Below are 17,911 nucleotides of genomic sequence, written 5' to 3'. Positions count from 1 at the left end.
CTGATTTTTCCTGTCTGAATTTGTCGCACAGAAAGTTGCAGGCCAAATATGTGTGACATTTCTGCGACTTTAGCTTCTAGAGCATTTTTACAACATTATACATAGGTGCTGAATACATAAAAAGCGACTGTTCAGCGACAGACAAGTCGCATCGGCTGAAAGTAGGCCAGAATGTCAGTCCATGTTGGAGCAGGTTTAGATACAGTCTAAAGTATAGATCTCAAAGTCTGTGCACAGAATTTAGCAAGGGCCTCGCACCTTCTGATGCATCAGGTAGGTGCACAATAGCATAGCCTAACCCTCTGTACTTTGGTCTATATTGATGCGGGACATAGACAGCCAGCTGATGACCAATCCATTAGTGCAATGGATGGCTGGAAGCATTTGTCTTTGCCTTTGCAATACCACAGAAGCAATGCATGGTCAATGTACAGCAATGACACACCTGTGTGAACAGCCAGGAGACCCCCCCCCCCCCCATGTTATGTTACATAGTTACATAGTTAGTACGGTCGAAAAAAGACATATGTCCATCAAGTTCAACCAGGGAATTAAGGGGTAGGGGTGTGGCGCGATATTGGGGAAGGGATGAGATTTTATATTTCTTCATAAGCATTAATCTTATTTTGTCAATTAGGAACATTCAGCACCCATCCGCTATCAAGGCAGCTGCCTATCATGTCATGCCCTACCTGCACAGGTGTGCTGGCTACTCAAATGATCCAATTAAGGAGGCCATTTAGTCAGCAGCAGCAGAAGTCCTGTGCCTGGACGCTCCAACAGCGGCCAGACACAAGCAGAAGCAGAAGCAGCAGAAGCAGCAGCAGCACCACCTTTTGTTTTTTGGCTGCAGCAGCAGCAAGGCCCACAGGGCTGGCTAGCTGGCTAGCCAGCAAGCAGGTAGCAATGAAAGTAGGAATCTTTCTTTTTAACCCTGTAAGGGGGTGGTGCACTGTACCCGAAGATACTGCCATATCGGGTCAATGCATAGGGCGACGGAAGCAAGCTTCGAAATCGGCCCCCGTTCTCAAAAATCCATTTAATATATGGTCCCCAGATAGGGGACGTATCAGATATTAAACTGATAAGAACAGATTTTTTTTTTTTTTTTTTATCTAAAGCCGAGGAACGTGCTTTCGATTCACCCAAAGTGCAAGAAAAAGTGCAAACGTGTTACACTAAAAAAACGTGCACAAAGGATGCGGTCTATCGCAAGCCCTTCTCCGATAGGAGAGAGGCCCCCCAACAAACCTTACCCTTCGCCTCCGGACCAAAAGGTACCTGCGAGGTTCCAGGTTCGATGTCCCTTTTCGCCGAAGCTACTAGGGGACCACAAATGCTCCCGGCATCCCCCTTGGCGTTGGCCAAGGTATCTGCCCGCAGAGCCGATTACGGTAGGTACCCTGCCAAAGCAGGAGTACCCGGGGTGTTTGCAGGGAGGTGCGGAACCTAATGGCCACACACACCTCCCCTAGACCGCCAGGAGGGACACCCAGAAGGGCTACCGCATCCTGACAAATCCTGTGAACACACAACACGCAAAAAGTGACACAGTGAGACAAAAAAGAAATAAATAAGTGAATGTGTGCAGATATACTGCCCGGACATCCGGCCGGATCTATAAAAATTTCTCTGATCCTAGCCAGAAGGCCGGGAATCAAGAGGTGAGTGCCACAAGGTGAAGAGATTATGGTGCCCGTGCTTCAACTCAGTGAGTCTATTCTCCCAGTGAGTTTCGGCACCTTGGGGTCACCACTCCCCGAGGCACAAAAGTACCTCGGCTCTAGACCCTCTCAGCCTCATGGCGAGACCCGGAGGGAACAGGTCACATCGGGGCAGCCGTCGAGCTGATTCCTCAGAACCAGCCCCGGAAAGCCCTGGTACGCCTGCATCCTCCATGCAGCACCCATCCCCACCAGCATGAAAACTGATAAGAACAGATACTACACTTGATCTTAGCCAAAAGGCCGAGAAGCGATAACCGTGAAAGGGGCGGGCCCAACAAGGTGCCCTTCATGGGCACTATCACTGCTTGCTGTCAGGGAGGCTGCCAGACAATTTTCCATGCACACTCTGGGCTGGGGGGCAGTCAACCACCAGTACACACAGCAGAACCTAAACCCATACCATTATTGCTAAGCAGCAAGACAGGGGCCCATTGCACTCCCACGGGGCCTTTTTAAATGCAATCCATAACCCGGATTTGCCAGGAACCCTTCTTACTCCTCCTACTTGCATGTGACACTGGGCTTAGGATCTGCATAGGAAACACACACACAAGCACACACCTACCTTTGTTGCCTGCAGATGCCTCCTTGGCTGTCCCCAAACGGTATCAAACCAACATCCACGGGAAGCTGTAAGCATAGAGGACATGCCTGCACCCCATTGGACTTACCTGTGTGGGTTAAATCCGGGTTATTTGACAACCTATGGCGGTGATGGTTCTGCTCAGGCAGAGCAGTGCTGATGCTCCTCATAAAGCTGTCGCTGCTGTGAAGGTTCTAGGTGACATCACAAATCCCTATGGTTACATACACAACAAAGCTGGGTTGTTGTTGTTTACACTCTGCAAGGCCTGTGGAAGTGAGTGACATCATAGCACTGTAGTTCTGAGGGTTCTAGATGGATGCAACAATCTCCTGTTGCTTCTATGAAGGCCATAATAGACGACATCACCAAACAGCTCCATAGTCACATACACAGCAAAGGAGAGATGTTGTTTACACCTAGTGATGTCAGTGGTATTGAGTGACATCACAGCACAGTGCTAAGGCTCCTGGGCCTGGACACAGCAGCGGCTGCAATATCTCAACGGAGAATACGTTTATATATATGTGTGTGTGTGCGCGTATATATATATATATATATATATATATATATATATATATTTCTCCGCCGAAATCACTTTTAAACCCATTTCCACCTTTTTTTCCCTTCTCTTCCTCTTACTTTTTTTTCACGTTTTTTTACGTTTTTCTCCTTTTCGCCTCTTTTCTGGGCGTATTATTCTTCTTTTTCTTCTTTTTTTTCGTCTAATGCATACCCCATCAGTGCAGCAATGCTTATTCAATACCGCCAGCAGATGGAGACACTGGGGGATAATTTTCTAAGGATTTATACTGATTTTTCCTGTCTGAATTTGTCGCACAGAAAGTTGCAGGCCAAATATGTGTGACATTTCTGCGACTTTAGCTTCTAGAGCATTTTTACAACATTATACATAGGTGCTGAATACATAAAAAGCGACTGTTCAGCGACAGACAAGTCGCATCGGCTGAAAGTAGGCCAGAATGTCAGTCCATGTTGGAGCAGGTTTAGATACAGTCTAAAGTATAGATCTCAAAGTCTGTGCACAGAATTTAGCAAGGGCCTCGCACCTTCTGATGCATCAGGTAGGTGCACAATAGCATAGCCTAACCCTCTGTACTTTGGTCTATATTGATGCGGGACATAGACAGCCAGCTGATGACCAATCCATTAGTGCAATGGATGGCTGGAAGCATTTGTCTTTGCCTTTGCAATACCACAGAAGCAATGCATGGTCAATGTACAGCAATGACACACCTGTGTGAACAGCCAGGAGACCCCCCCCCCCCCCATGTTATGTTACATAGTTACATAGTTAGTACGGTCGAAAAAAGACATATGTCCATCAAGTTCAACCAGGGAATTAAGGGGTAGGGGTGTGGCGCGATATTGGGGAAGGGATGAGATTTTATATTTCTTCATAAGCATTAATCTTATTTTGTCAATTAGGAACATTCAGCACCCACCCGCTATCAAGGCAGCTGCCTATCATGTCATGCCCTACCTGCACAGGTGTGCTGGCTACTCAAATGATCCAATTAAGGAGGCCATTTAGTCAGCAGCAGCAGAAGTCCTGTGCCTGGACGCTCCAACAGCGGCCAGACACAAGCAGAAGCAGAAGCAGCAGAAGCAGCAGCAGCACCACCTTTTGTTTTTTGGCTGTAGCAGCAGCAAGGCCCACAGGGCTGGCTAGCTGGCTAGCCAGCAAGCAGGTAGCAATGAAAGTAGGAATCTTTCTTTTTAACCCTGTAAGGGGGTGGTGCACTGTACCCGAAGATACTGCCATATCGGGTCAATGCATAGGGCGACGGAAGCAAGCTTCGAAATCGGCCCCCGTTCTCAAAAATCCATTTAATATATGGTCCCCAGATAGGGGACGTATCAGATATTAAACTGATAAGAACAGATACTACACTTGATCTTAGCCAAAAGGCCGAGAAGCGATAACCGTGAAAGGGGCGGGCCCAACAAGGTGCCCTTCATGGGCACTATCACTGCTTGCTGTCAGGGAGGCTGCCAGACAATTTTCCATGCACACTCTGGGCTGGGGGGCAGTCAACCACCAGTACACACAGCAGAACCTAAACCCATACCATTATTGCTAAGCAGCAAGACAGGGGCCCATTGCACTCCCACGGGGCCTTTTTAAATGCAATCCATAACCCGGATTTGCCAGGAACCCTTCTTACTCCTCCTACTTGCATGTGACACTGGGCTTAGGATCTGCATAGGAAACACACACACAAGCACACACCTACCTTTGTTGCCTGCAGATGCCTCCTTGGCTGTCCCCAAACGGTATCAAACCAACACCCACGGGAAGCTGTAAGCATAGAGGACATGCCTGCACCCCATTGGACTTACCTGTGTGGGTTAAATCCGGGTTATTTGACAACCTATGGCGGTGATGGTTCTGCTCAGGCAGAGCAGTGCTGATGCTCCTCATAAAGCTGTCGCTGCTGTGAAGGTTCTAGGTGACATCACAAATCCCTATGGTTACATACACAACAAAGCTGGGTTGTTGTTGTTTACACTCTGCAAGGCCTGTGGAAGTGAGTGACATCATAGCACTGTAGTTCTGAGGGTTCTAGATGGATGCAACAATCTCCTGTTGCTTCTATGAAGGCCATAATAGACGACATCACCAAACAGCTCCATAGTCACATACACAGCAAAGGAGAGATGTTGTTTACACCTAGTGATGTCAGTGGTATTGAGTGACATCACAGCACAGTGCTAAGGCTCCTGGGCCTGGACACAGCAGCGGCTGCAATATCTCAACGGAGAATACGTTTATATATATGTGTGTGTGTGCGCGTATATATATATATATATATATATATATATATATATATATATATATATATTTCTCCGCCGAAATCACTTTTAAACCCATTTCCACCTTTTTTTCCCTTCTCTTCCTCTTACTTTTTTTTCACATTTTTTTACGTTTTTCTCCTTTTCGCCTCTTTTCTGGGCGTATTATTCTTCTTTTTCTTCTTTTTTTTCGTCTAATGCATACCCCATCAGTGCAGCAATGCTTATTCAATACCGCCAGCAGATGGAGACACTGGGGGATAATTTTCTAAGGATTTATACTGATTTTTCCTGTCTGAATTTGTCGCACAGAAAGTTGCAGGCCAAATATGTGTGACATTTCTGCGACTTTAGCTTCTAGAGCATTTTTACAACATTATACATAGGTGCTGAATACATAAAAAGCGACTGTTCAGCGACAGACAAGTCGCATCGGCTGAAAGTAGGCCAGAATGTCAGTCCATGTTGGAGCAGGTTTAGATACAGTCTAAAGTATAGATCTCAAAGTCTGTGCACAGAATTTAGCAAGGGCCTCGCACCTTCTGATGCATCAGGTAGGTGCACAATAGCATAGCCTAACCCTCTGTACTTTGGTCTATATTGATGCGGGACATAGACAGCCAGCTGATGACCAATCCATTAGTGCAATGGATGGCTGGAAGCATTTGTCTTTGCCTTTGCAATACCACAGAAGCAATGCATGGTCAATGTACAGCAATGACACACCTGTGTGAACAGCCAGGAGACCCCCCCCCCATGTTATGTTACATAGTTACATAGTTAGTACGGTCGAAAAAAGACATATGTCCATCAAGTTCAACCAGGGAATTAAGGGGTAGGGGTGTGGCGCGATATTGGGGAAGGGATGAGATTTTATATTTCTTCATAAGCATTAATCTTATTTTGTCAATTAGGAACATTCAGCACCCACCCGCTATCAAGGCAGCTGCCTATCATGTCATGCCCTACCTGCACAGGTGTGCTGGCTACTCAAATGATCCAATTAAGGAGGCCATTTAGTCAGCAGCAGCAGAAGTCCTGTGCCTGGACGCTCCAACAGCGGCCAGACACAAGCAGAAGCAGAAGCAGCAGAAGCAGCAGCAGCACCACCTTTTGTTTTTTGGCTGCAGCAGCAGCAAGGCCCACAGGGCTGGCTAGCTGGCTAGCCAGCAAGCAGGTAGCAATGAAAGTAGGAATCTTTCTTTTTAACCCTGTAAGGGGGTGGTGCACTGTACCCGAAGATACTGCCATATCGGGTCAATGCATAGGGCGACGGAAGCAAGCTTCGAAATCGGCCCCCGTTCTCAAAAATCCATTTAATATATGGTCCCCAGATAGGGGACGTATCAGATATTAAACTGATAAGAACAGATACTACACTTGATCTTAGCCAAAAGGCCGAGAAGCGATAACCATGAAAGGGGCGGGCCCAACAAGGTGCCCTTCATGGGCACTATCACTGCTTGCTGTCAGGGAGGCTGCCAGACAATTTTCCATGCACACTCTGGGCTGGGGGGCAGTCAACCACCAGTACACACAGCAGAACCTAAACCCATACCATTATTGCTAAGCAGCAAGACAGGGGCCCATTGCACTCCCACGGGGCCTTTTTAAATGCAATCCATAACCCGGATTTGCCAGGAACCCTTCTTACTCCTCCTACTTGCATGTGACACTGGGCTTAGGATCTGCATAGGAAACACACACACAAGCACACACCTACCTTTGTTGCCTGCAGATGCCTCCTTGGCTGTCCCCAAACGGTATCAAACCAACACCCACGGGAAGCTGTAAGCATAGAGGACATGCCTGCACCCCATTGGACTTACCTGTGTGGGTTAAATCCGGGTTATTTGACAACCTATGGCGGTGATGGTTCTGCTCAGGCAGAGCAGTGCTGATGCTCCTCATAAAGCTGTCGCTGCTGTGAAGGTTCTAGGTGACATCACAAATCCCTATGGTTACATACACAACAAAGCTGGGTTGTTGTTGTTTACACTCTGCAAGGCCTGTGGAAGTGAGTGACATCATAGCACTGTAGTTCTGAGGGTTCTAGATGGATGCAACAATCTCCTGTTGCTTCTATGAAGGCCATAATAGACGACATCACCAAACAGCTCCATAGTCACATACACAGCAAAGGAGAGATGTTGTTTACACCTAGTGATGTCAGTGGTATTGAGTGACATCACAGCACAGTGCTAAGGCTCCTGGGCCTGGACACAGCAGCGGCTGCAATATCTCAACGGAGAATACGTTTATATATATGTGTGTGTGTGCGCGTATATATATATATATATATATATATATATATATATATATATATATATTTCTCCGCCGAAATCACTTTTAAACCCATTTCCACCTTTTTTTCCCTTCTCTTCCTCTTACTTTTTTTTCACGTTTTTTTACGTTTTTCTCCTTTTCGCCTCTTTTCTGGGCGTATTATTCTTCTTTTTCTTCTTTTTTTTCGTCTAATGCATACCCCATCAGTGCAGCAATGCTTATTCAATACCGCCAGCAGATGGAGACACTGGGGGATAATTTTCTAAGGATTTATACTGATTTTTCCTGTCTGAATTTGTCGCACAGAAAGTTGCAGGCCAAATATGTGTGACATTTCTGCGACTTTAGCTTCTAGAGCATTTTTACAACATTATACATAGGTGCTGAATACATAAAAAGCGACTGTTCAGCGACAGACAAGTCGCATCGGCTGAAAGTAGGCCAGAATGTCAGTCCATGTTGGAGCAGGTTTAGATACAGTCTAAAGTATAGATCTCAAAGTCTGTGCACAGAATTTAGCAAGGGCCTCGCACCTTCTGATGCATCAGGTAGGTGCACAATAGCATAGCCTAACCCTCTGTACTTTGGTCTATATTGATGCGGGACATAGACAGCCAGCTGATGACCAATCCATTAGTGCAATGGATGGCTGGAAGCATTTGTCTTTGCCTTTGCAATACCACAGAAGCAATGCATGGTCAATGTACAGCAATGACACACCTGTGTGAACAGCCAGGAGACCCCCCCCCCCCCCCATGTTATGTTACATAGTTACATAGTTAGTACGGTCGAAAAAAGACATATGTCCATCAAGTTCAACCAGGGAATTAAGGGGTAGGGGTGTGGCGCGATATTGGGGAAGGGATGAGATTTTATATTTCTTCATAAGCATTAATCTTATTTTGTCAATTAGGAACATTCAGCACCCATCCGCTATCAAGGCAGCTGCCTATCATGTCATGCCCTACCTGCACAGGTGTGCTGGCTACTCAAATGATCCAATTAAGGAGGCCATTTAGTCAGCAGCAGCAGAAGTCCTGTGCCTGGACGCTCCAACAGCGGCCAGACACAAGCAGAAGCAGAAGCAGCAGAAGCAGCAGCAGCACCACCTTTTGTTTTTTGGCTGCAGCAGCAGCAAGGCCCACAGGGCTGGCTAGCTGGCTAGCCAGCAAGCAGGTAGCAATGAAAGTAGGAATCTTTCTTTTTAACCCTGTAAGGGGGTGGTGCACTGTACCCGAAGATACTGCCATATCGGGTCAATGCATAGGGCGACGGAAGCAAGCTTCGAAATCGGCCCCCGTTCTCAAAAATCCATTTAATATATGGTCCCCAGATAGGGGACGTATCAGATATTAAACTGATAAGAACAGATTTTTTTTTTTTTTTTTTATCTAAAGCCGAGGAACGTGCTTTCGATTCACCCAAAGTGCAAGAAAAAGTGCAAACGTGTTACACTAAAAAAACGTGCACAAAGGATGCGGTCTATCGCAAGCCCTTCTCCGATAGGAGAGAGGCCCCCCAACAAACCTTACCCTTCGCCTCCGGACCAAAAGGTACCTGCGAGGTTCCAGGTTCGATGTCCCTTTTCGCCGAAGCTACTAGGGGACCACAAATGCTCCCGGCATCCCCCTTGGCGTTGGCCAAGGTATCTGCCCGCAGAGCCGATTACGGTAGGTACCCTGCCAAAGCAGGAGTACCCGGGGTGTTTGCAGGGAGGTGCGGAACCTAATGGCCACACACACCTCCCCTAGACCGCCAGGAGGGACACCCAGAAGGGCTACCGCATCCTGACAAATCCTGTGAACACACAACACGCAAAAAGTGACACAGTGAGACAAAAAAGAAATAAATAAGTGAATGTGTGCAGATATACTGCCCGGACATCCGGCCGGATCTATAAAAATTTCTCTGATCCTAGCCAGAAGGCCGGGAATCAAGAGGTGAGTGCCACAAGGTGAAGAGATTATGGTGCCCGTGCTTCAACTCAGTGAGTCTATTCTCCCAGTGAGTTTCGGCACCTCGGGGTCACCACTCCCCGAGGCACAAAAGTACCTCGGCTCTAGACCCTCTCAGCCTCATGGCGAGACCCGGAGGGAACAGGTCACATCGGGGCAGCCGTCGAGCTGATTCCTCAGAACCAGCCCCGGAAAGCCCTGGTACGCCTGCATCCTCCATGCAGCACCCATCCCCACCAGCATGAAAACTGATAAGAACAGATACTACACTTGATCTTAGCCAAAAGGCCGAGAAGCGATAACCGTGAAAGGGGCGGGCCCAACAAGGTGCCCTTCATGGGCACTATCACTGCTTGCTGTCAGGGAGGCTGCCAGACAATTTTCCATGCACACTCTGGGCTGGGGGGCAGTCAACCACCAGTACACACAGCAGAACCTAAACCCATACCATTATTGCTAAGCAGCAAGACAGGGGCCCATTGCACTCCCACGGGGCCTTTTTAAATGCAATCCATAACCCGGATTTGCCAGGAACCCTTCTTACTCCTCCTACTTGCATGTGACACTGGGCTTAGGATCTGCATAGGAAACACACACACAAGCACACACCTACCTTTGTTGCCTGCAGATGCCTCCTTGGCTGTCCCCAAACGGTATCAAACCAACATCCACGGGAAGCTGTAAGCATAGAGGACATGCCTGCACCCCATTGGACTTACCTGTGTGGGTTAAATCCGGGTTATTTGACAACCTATGGCGGTGATGGTTCTGCTCAGGCAGAGCAGTGCTGATGCTCCTCATAAAGCTGTCGCTGCTGTGAAGGTTCTAGGTGACATCACAAATCCCTATGGTTACATACACAACAAAGCTGGGTTGTTGTTGTTTACACTCTGCAAGGCCTGTGGAAGTGAGTGACATCATAGCACTGTAGTTCTGAGGGTTCTAGATGGATGCAACAATCTCCTGTTGCTTCTATGAAGGCCATAATAGACGACATCACCAAACAGCTCCATAGTCACATACACAGCAAAGGAGAGATGTTGTTTACACCTAGTGATGTCAGTGGTATTGAGTGACATCACAGCACAGTGCTAAGGCTCCTGGGCCTGGACACAGCAGCGGCTGCAATATCTCAACGGAGAATACGTTTATATATATGTGTGTGTGTGCGCGTATATATATATATATATATATATATATATATATATATTTCTCCGCCGAAATCACTTTTAAACCCATTTCCACCTTTTTTTCCCTTCTCTTCCTCTTACTTTTTTTTCACGTTTTTTTTACGTTTTTCTCCTTTTCGCCTCTTTTCTGGGCGTATTATTCTTCTTTTTCTTCTTTTTTTTCGTCTAATGCATACCCCATCAGTGCAGCAATGCTTATTCAATACCGCCAGCAGATGGAGACACTGGGGGATAATTTTCTAAGGATTTATACTGATTTTTCCTGTCTGAATTTGTCGCACAGAAAGTTGCAGGCCAAATATGTGTGACATTTCTGCGACTTTAGCTTCTAGAGCATTTTTACAACATTATACATAGGTGCTGAATACATAAAAAGCGACTGTTCAGCGACAGACAAGTCGCATCGGCTGAAAGTAGGCCAGAATGTCAGTCCATTGTTGGAGCAGGTTTAGATACAGTCTAAAGTATAGATCTCAAAGTCTGTGCACAGAATTTAGCAAGGGCCTCGCACCTTCTGATGCATCAGGTAGGTGCACAATAGCATAGCCTAACCCTCTGTACTTTGGTCTATATTGATGCGGGACATAGACAGCCAGCTGATGACCAATCCATTAGTGCAATGGATGGCTGGAAGCATTTGTCTTTGCCTTTGCAATACCACAGAAGCAATGCATGGTCAATGTACAGCAATGACACACCTGTGTGAACAGCCAGGAGACCCCCCCCCCCCCCCATGTTATGTTACATAGTTACATAGTTAGTACGGTCGAAAAAAGACATATGTCCATCAAGTTCAACCAGGGAATTAAGGGGTAGGGGTGTGGCGCGATATTGGGGAAGGGATGAGATTTTATATTTCTTCATAAGCATTAATCTTATTTTGTCAATTAGGAACATTCAGCACCCACCCGCTATCAAGGCAGCTGCCTATCATGTCATGCCCTACCTGCACAGGTGTGCTGGCTACTCAAATGATCCAATTAAGGAGGCCATTTAGTCAGCAGCAGCAGAAGTCCTGTGCCTGGACGCTCCAACAGCGGCCAGACACAAGCAGAAGCAGAAGCAGCAGAAGCAGCAGCAGCACCACCTTTTGTTTTTTGGCTGTAGCAGCAGCAAGGCCCACAGGGCTGGCTAGCTGGCTAGCCAGCAAGCAGGTAGCAATGAAAGTAGGAATCTTTCTTTTTAACCCTGTAAGGGGGTGGTGCACTGTACCCGAAGATACTGCCATATCGGGTCAATGCATAGGGCGACGGAAGCAAGCTTCGAAATCGGCCCCCGTTCTCAAAAATCCATTTAATATATGGTCCCCAGATAGGGGACGTATCAGATATTAAACTGATAAGAACAGATACTACACTTGATCTTAGCCAAAAGGCCGAGAAGCGATAACCGTGAAAGGGGCGGGCCCAACAAGGTGCCCTTCATGGGCACTATCACTGCTTGCTGTCAGGGAGGCTGCCAGACAATTTTCCATGCACACTCTGGGCTGGGGGGCAGTCAACCACCAGTACACACAGCAGAACCTAAACCCATACCATTATTGCTAAGCAGCAAGACAGGGGCCCATTGCACTCCCACGGGGCCTTTTTAAATGCAATCCATAACCCGGATTTGCCAGGAACCCTTCTTACTCCTCCTACTTGCATGTGACACTGGGCTTAGGATCTGCATAGGAAACACACACACAAGCACACACCTACCTTTGTTGCCTGCAGATGCCTCCTTGGCTGTCCCCAAACGGTATCAAACCAACACCCACGGGAAGCTGTAAGCATAGAGGACATGCCTGCACCCCATTGGACTTACCTGTGTGGGTTAAATCCGGGTTATTTGACAACCTATGGCGGTGATGGTTCTGCTCAGGCAGAGCAGTGCTGATGCTCCTCATAAAGCTGTCGCTGCTGTGAAGGTTCTAGGTGACATCACAAATCCCTATGGTTACATACACAACAAAGCTGGGTTGTTGTTGTTTACACTCTGCAAGGCCTGTGGAAGTGAGTGACATCATAGCACTGTAGTTCTGAGGGTTCTAGATGGATGCAACAATCTCCTGTTGCTTCTATGAAGGCCATAATAGACGACATCACCAAACAGCTCCATAGTCACATACACAGCAAAGGAGAGATGTTGTTTACACCTAGTGATGTCAGTGGTATTGAGTGACATCACAGCACAGTGCTAAGGCTCCTGGGCCTGGACACAGCAGCGGCTGCAATATCTCAACGGAGAATACGTTTATATATATGTGTGTGTGTGCGCGTATATATATATATATATATATATATATATATATATATATATATATATATTTCTCCGCCGAAATCACTTTTAAACCCATTTCCACCTTTTTTTCCCTTCTCTTCCTCTTACTTTTTTTTCACATTTTTTTACGTTTTTCTCCTTTTCGCCTCTTTTCTGGGCGTATTATTCTTCTTTTTCTTCTTTTTTTTCGTCTAATGCATACCCCATCAGTGCAGCAATGCTTATTCAATACCGCCAGCAGATGGAGACACTGGGGGATAATTTTCTAAGGATTTATACTGATTTTTCCTGTCTGAATTTGTCGCACAGAAAGTTGCAGGCCAAATATGTGTGACATTTCTGCGACTTTAGCTTCTAGAGCATTTTTACAACATTATACATAGGTGCTGAATACATAAAAAGCGACTGTTCAGCGACAGACAAGTCGCATCGGCTGAAAGTAGGCCAGAATGTCAGTCCATGTTGGAGCAGGTTTAGATACAGTCTAAAGTATAGATCTCAAAGTCTGTGCACAGAATTTAGCAAGGGCCTCGCACCTTCTGATGCATCAGGTAGGTGCACAATAGCATAGCCTAACCCTCTGTACTTTGGTCTATATTGATGCGGGACATAGACAGCCAGCTGATGACCAATCCATTAGTGCAATGGATGGCTGGAAGCATTTGTCTTTGCCTTTGCAATACCACAGAAGCAATGCATGGTCAATGTACAGCAATGACACACCTGTGTGAACAGCCAGGAGACCCCCCCCCCCATGTTATGTTACATAGTTACATAGTTAGTACGGTCGAAAAAAGACATATGTCCATCAAGTTCAACCAGGGAATTAAGGGGTAGGGGTGTGGCGCGATATTGGGGAAGGGATGAGATTTTATATTTCTTCATAAGCATTAATCTTATTTTGTCAATTAGGAACATTCAGCACCCACCCGCTATCAAGGCAGCTGCCTATCATGTCATGCCCTACCTGCACAGGTGTGCTGGCTACTCAAATGATCCAATTAAGGAGGCCATTTAGTCAGCAGCAGCAGAAGTCCTGTGCCTGGACGCTCCAACAGCGGCCAGACACAAGCAGAAGCAGAAGCAGCAGAAGCAGCAGCAGCACCACCTTTTGTTTTTTGGCTGCAGCAGCAGCAAGGCCCACAGGGCTGGCTAGCTGGCTAGCCAGCAAGCAGGTAGCAATGAAAGTAGGAATCTTTCTTTTTAACCCTGTAAGGGGGTGGTGCACTGTACCCGAAGATACTGCCATATCGGGTCAATGCATAGGGCGACGGAAGCAAGCTTCGAAATCGGCCCCCGTTCTCAAAAATCCATTTAATATATGGTCCCCAGATAGGGGACGTATCAGATATTAAACTGATAAGAACAGATACTACACTTGATCTTAGCCAAAAGGCCGAGAAGCGATAACCATGAAAGGGGCGGGCCCAACAAGGTGCCCTTCATGGGCACTATCACTGCTTGCTGTCAGGGAGGCTGCCAGACAATTTTCCATGCACACTCTGGGCTGGGGGGCAGTCAACCACCAGTACACACAGCAGAACCTAAACCCATACCATTATTGCTAAGCAGCAAGACAGGGGCCCATTGCACTCCCACGGGGCCTTTTTAAATGCAATCCATAACCCGGATTTGCCAGGAACCCTTCTTACTCCTCCTACTTGCATGTGACACTGGGCTTAGGATCTGCATAGGAAACACACACACAAGCACACACCTACCTTTGTTGCCTGCAGATGCCTCCTTGGCTGTCCCCAAACGGTATCAAACCAACACCCACGGGAAGCTGTAAGCATAGAGGACATGCCTGCACCCCATTGGACTTACCTGTGTGGGTTAAATCCGGGTTATTTGACAACCTATGGCGGTGATGGTTCTGCTCAGGCAGAGCAGTGCTGATGCTCCTCATAAAGCTGTCGCTGCTGTGAAGGTTCTAGGTGACATCACAAATCCCTATGGTTACATACACAACAAAGCTGGGTTGTTGTTGTTTACACTCTGCAAGGCCTGTGGAAGTGAGTGACATCATAGCACTGTAGTTCTGAGGGTTCTAGATGGATGCAACAATCTCCTGTTGCTTCTATGAAGGCCATAATAGACGACATCACCAAACAGCTCCATAGTCACATACACAGCAAAGGAGAGATGTTGTTTACACCTAGTGATGTCAGTGGTATTGAGTGACATCACAGCACAGTGCTAAGGCTCCTGGGCCTGGACACAGCAGCGGCTGCAATATCTCAACGGAGAATACGTTTATATATATGTGTGTGTGTGCGCGTATATATATATATATATATATATATATATATATATATATTTCTCTGCCGAAATCACTTTTAAACCCATTTCCACCTTTTTTTCCCTTCTCTTCCTCTTACTTTTTTTTCACGTTTTTTTACGTTTTTCTCCTTTTCGCCTCTTTTCTGGGCGTATTATTCTTCTTTTTCTTCTTTTTTTTCGTCTAATGCATACCCCATCAGTGCAGCAATGCTTATTCAATACCGCCAGCAGATGGAGACACTGGGGGATAATTTTCTAAGGATTTATACTGATTTTTCCTGTCTGAATTTGTCGCACAGAAAGTTGCAGGCCAAATATGTGTGACATTTCTGCGACTTTAGCTTCTAGAGCATTTTTACAACATTATACATAGGTGCTGAATACATAAAAAGCGACTGTTCAGCGACAGACAAGTCGCATCGGCTGAAAGTAGGCCAGAATGTCAGTCCATGTTGGAGCAGGTTTAGATACAGTCTAAAGTATAGATCTCAAAGTCTGTGCACAGAATTTAGCAAGGGCCTCGCACCTTCTGATGCATCAGGTAGGTGCACAATAGCATAGCCTAACCCTCTGTACTTTGGTCTATATTGATGCGGGACATAGACAGCCAGCTGATGACCAATCCATTAGTGCAATGGATGGCTGGAAGCATTTGTCTTTGCCTTTGCAATACCACAGAAGCAATGCATGGTCAATGTACAGCAATGACACACCTGTGTGAACAGCCAGGAGACCCCCCCCCCCCCCCATGTTATGTTACATAGTTACATAGTTGGTACGGTCGAAAAAAGACATATGTCCATCAAGTTCAACCAGGGAATTAAGGGGTAGGGGTGTGGCGCGATATTGGGGAAGGGATGAGATTTTATATTTCTTCATAAGCATTAATCTTATTTTGTCAATTAGGAACATTCAGCACCCACCCGCTATCAAGGCAGCTGCCTATCATGTCATGCCCTACCTGCACAGGTGTGCTGGCTACTCAAATGATCCAATTAAGGAGGCCATTTAGTCAGCAGCAGCAGAAGTCCTGTGCCTGGACGCTCCAACAGCGGCCAGACACAAGCAGAAGCAGAAGCAGCAGCAGCACCACCTTTTGTTTTTTGGCTGCAGCAGCAGCAAGGCCCACAGGGCTGGCTAGCTGGCTAGCCAGCAAGCAGGTAGCAATGAAAGTAGGAATCTTTCTTTTTAACCCTGTAAGGGGGTGGTGCACTGTACCCGAAGATACTGCCATATCGGGTCAATGCATAGGGCGACGGAAGCAAGCTTCGAAATCGGCCCCCGTTCTCAAAAATCCATTTAATATATGGTCCCCAGATAGGGGACGTATCAGATATTAAACTGATAAGAACAGATACTACACTTGATCTTAGCCAAAAGGCCGAGAAGCGATAACCGTGAAAGGGGCGGGCCCAACAAGGTGCCCTTCATGGGCACTATCACTGCTTGCTGTCAGGGAGGCTGCCAGACAATTTTCCATGCACACTCTGGGCTGGGGGGCAGTCAACCACCAGTACACACAGCAGAACCTAAACCCATACCATTATTGCTAAGCAGCAAGACAGGGGCCCATTGCACTCCCACGGGGCCTTTTTAAATGCAATCCATAACCCGGATTTGCCAGGAACCCTTCTTACTCCTCCTACTTGCATGTGACACTGGGCTTAGGATCTGCATAGGAAACACACACACAAGCACACACCTACCTTTGTTGCCTGCAGATGCCTCCTTGGCTGTCCCCAAACGGTATCAAACCAACACCCACGGGAAGCTGTAAGCATAGAGGACATGCCTGCACCCCATTGGACTTACCTGTGTGGGTTAAATCCGGGTTATTTGACAACCTATGGCGGTGATGGTTCTGCTCAGGCAGAGCAGTGCTGATGCTCCTCATAAAGCTGTCGCTGCTGTGAAGGTTCTAGGTGACATCACAAATCCCTATGGTTACATACACAACAAAGCTGGGTTGTTGTTGTTTACACTCTGCAAGGCCTGTGGAAGTGAGTGACATCATAGCACTGTAGTTCTGAGGGTTCTAGATGGATGCAACAATCTCCTGTTGCTTCTATGAAGGCCATAATAGACGACATCACCAAACAGCTCCATAGTCACATACACAGCAAAGGAGAGATGTTGTTTACACCTAGTGATGTCAGTGGTATTGAGTGACATCACAGCACAGTGCTAAGGCTCCTGGGCCTGGACACAGCAGCGGCTGCAATATCTCAACGGAGAATACGTTTATATATATGTGTGTGTGTGCGCGTATATATATATATATATATATATATATATATATATATATTTCTCCGCCGAAATCACTTTTAAACCCATTTCCACCTTTTTTTCCCTTCTCTTCCTCTTACTTTTTTTTCACGTTTTTTTACGTTTTTCTCCTTTTCGCCTCTTTTCTGGGCGTATTCTTCTTCTTTTTCTTCTTTTTTTTCGTCTAATGCATACCCCATCAGTGCAGCAATGCTTATTCAATACCGCCAGCAGATGGAGACACTGGGGGATAATTTTCTAAGGATTTATACTGATTTTTCCTGTCTGAATTTGTCGCACAGAAAGTTGCAGGCCAAATATGTGTGACATTTCTGCGACTTTAGCTTCTAGAGCATTTTTACAACATTATACATAGGTGCTGAATACATAAAAAGCGACTGTTCAGCGACAGACAAGTCGCATCGGCTGAAAGTAGGCCAGAATGTCAGTCCATGTTGGAGCAGGTTTAGATACAGTCTAAAGTATAGATCTCAAAGTCTGTGCACAGAATTTAGCAAGGGCCTCGCACCTTCTGATGCATCA

The 17,911-nt window shown here is 46.6% G+C and overlaps 7 non-coding genes and 2 pseudogenes across 7 annotated transcripts; all 9 read right to left on the bottom strand.

Moving 5' to 3' along the window:
• Positions 1 to 942: 942 nt before the first annotated feature.
• Positions 943 to 1,126, bottom strand: LOC130343198 (U2 spliceosomal RNA). Its single transcript, XR_008882574.1, has one exon. It is a non-coding gene; the product is annotated as a U2 spliceosomal RNA (small nuclear RNA).
• Positions 1,127 to 1,819: 693 nt separating this feature from the next.
• Positions 1,820 to 1,979, bottom strand: LOC130343203 (U2 spliceosomal RNA; annotated as a pseudogene).
• A 2,085-nt stretch (positions 1,980 to 4,064) lies between these two features.
• On the bottom strand, positions 4,065 to 4,255 carry LOC130343246 (U2 spliceosomal RNA). The gene has a single exon (XR_008882615.1). It is a non-coding gene; the product is annotated as a U2 spliceosomal RNA (small nuclear RNA).
• Positions 4,256 to 6,346: 2,091 nt separating this feature from the next.
• On the bottom strand, positions 6,347 to 6,537 carry LOC130343245 (U2 spliceosomal RNA). Its single transcript, XR_008882614.1, has one exon. It is a non-coding gene; the product is annotated as a U2 spliceosomal RNA (small nuclear RNA).
• A 2,094-nt stretch (positions 6,538 to 8,631) lies between these two features.
• Positions 8,632 to 8,815, bottom strand: LOC130343196 (U2 spliceosomal RNA). The gene has a single exon (XR_008882572.1). It is a non-coding gene; the product is annotated as a U2 spliceosomal RNA (small nuclear RNA).
• Positions 8,816 to 9,508: 693 nt separating this feature from the next.
• LOC130343202 (U2 spliceosomal RNA) lies at positions 9,509 to 9,668 on the bottom strand (annotated as a pseudogene).
• Positions 9,669 to 11,754: 2,086 nt separating this feature from the next.
• LOC130343244 (U2 spliceosomal RNA) lies at positions 11,755 to 11,945 on the bottom strand. Its single transcript, XR_008882613.1, has one exon. It is a non-coding gene; the product is annotated as a U2 spliceosomal RNA (small nuclear RNA).
• A 2,092-nt stretch (positions 11,946 to 14,037) lies between these two features.
• Positions 14,038 to 14,228, bottom strand: LOC130343243 (U2 spliceosomal RNA). Its single transcript, XR_008882612.1, has one exon. It is a non-coding gene; the product is annotated as a U2 spliceosomal RNA (small nuclear RNA).
• Positions 14,229 to 16,305: 2,077 nt separating this feature from the next.
• Positions 16,306 to 16,496, bottom strand: LOC130343242 (U2 spliceosomal RNA). Its single transcript, XR_008882611.1, has one exon. It is a non-coding gene; the product is annotated as a U2 spliceosomal RNA (small nuclear RNA).
• Between the last annotated feature and the right edge of the window lie 1,415 nt (positions 16,497 to 17,911).

The sequence above is a fragment of the Hyla sarda genome, unplaced genomic scaffold (assembly GCF_029499605.1).
Source record: "Hyla sarda isolate aHylSar1 unplaced genomic scaffold, aHylSar1.hap1 scaffold_675, whole genome shotgun sequence".
Lineage (NCBI taxonomy): Eukaryota > Metazoa > Chordata > Amphibia > Anura > Hylidae > Hyla > Hyla sarda.
The sequence above is the reverse complement of the archived record's forward strand: the minus strand, read 5'-3'. Positions and strand labels throughout refer to the sequence as shown.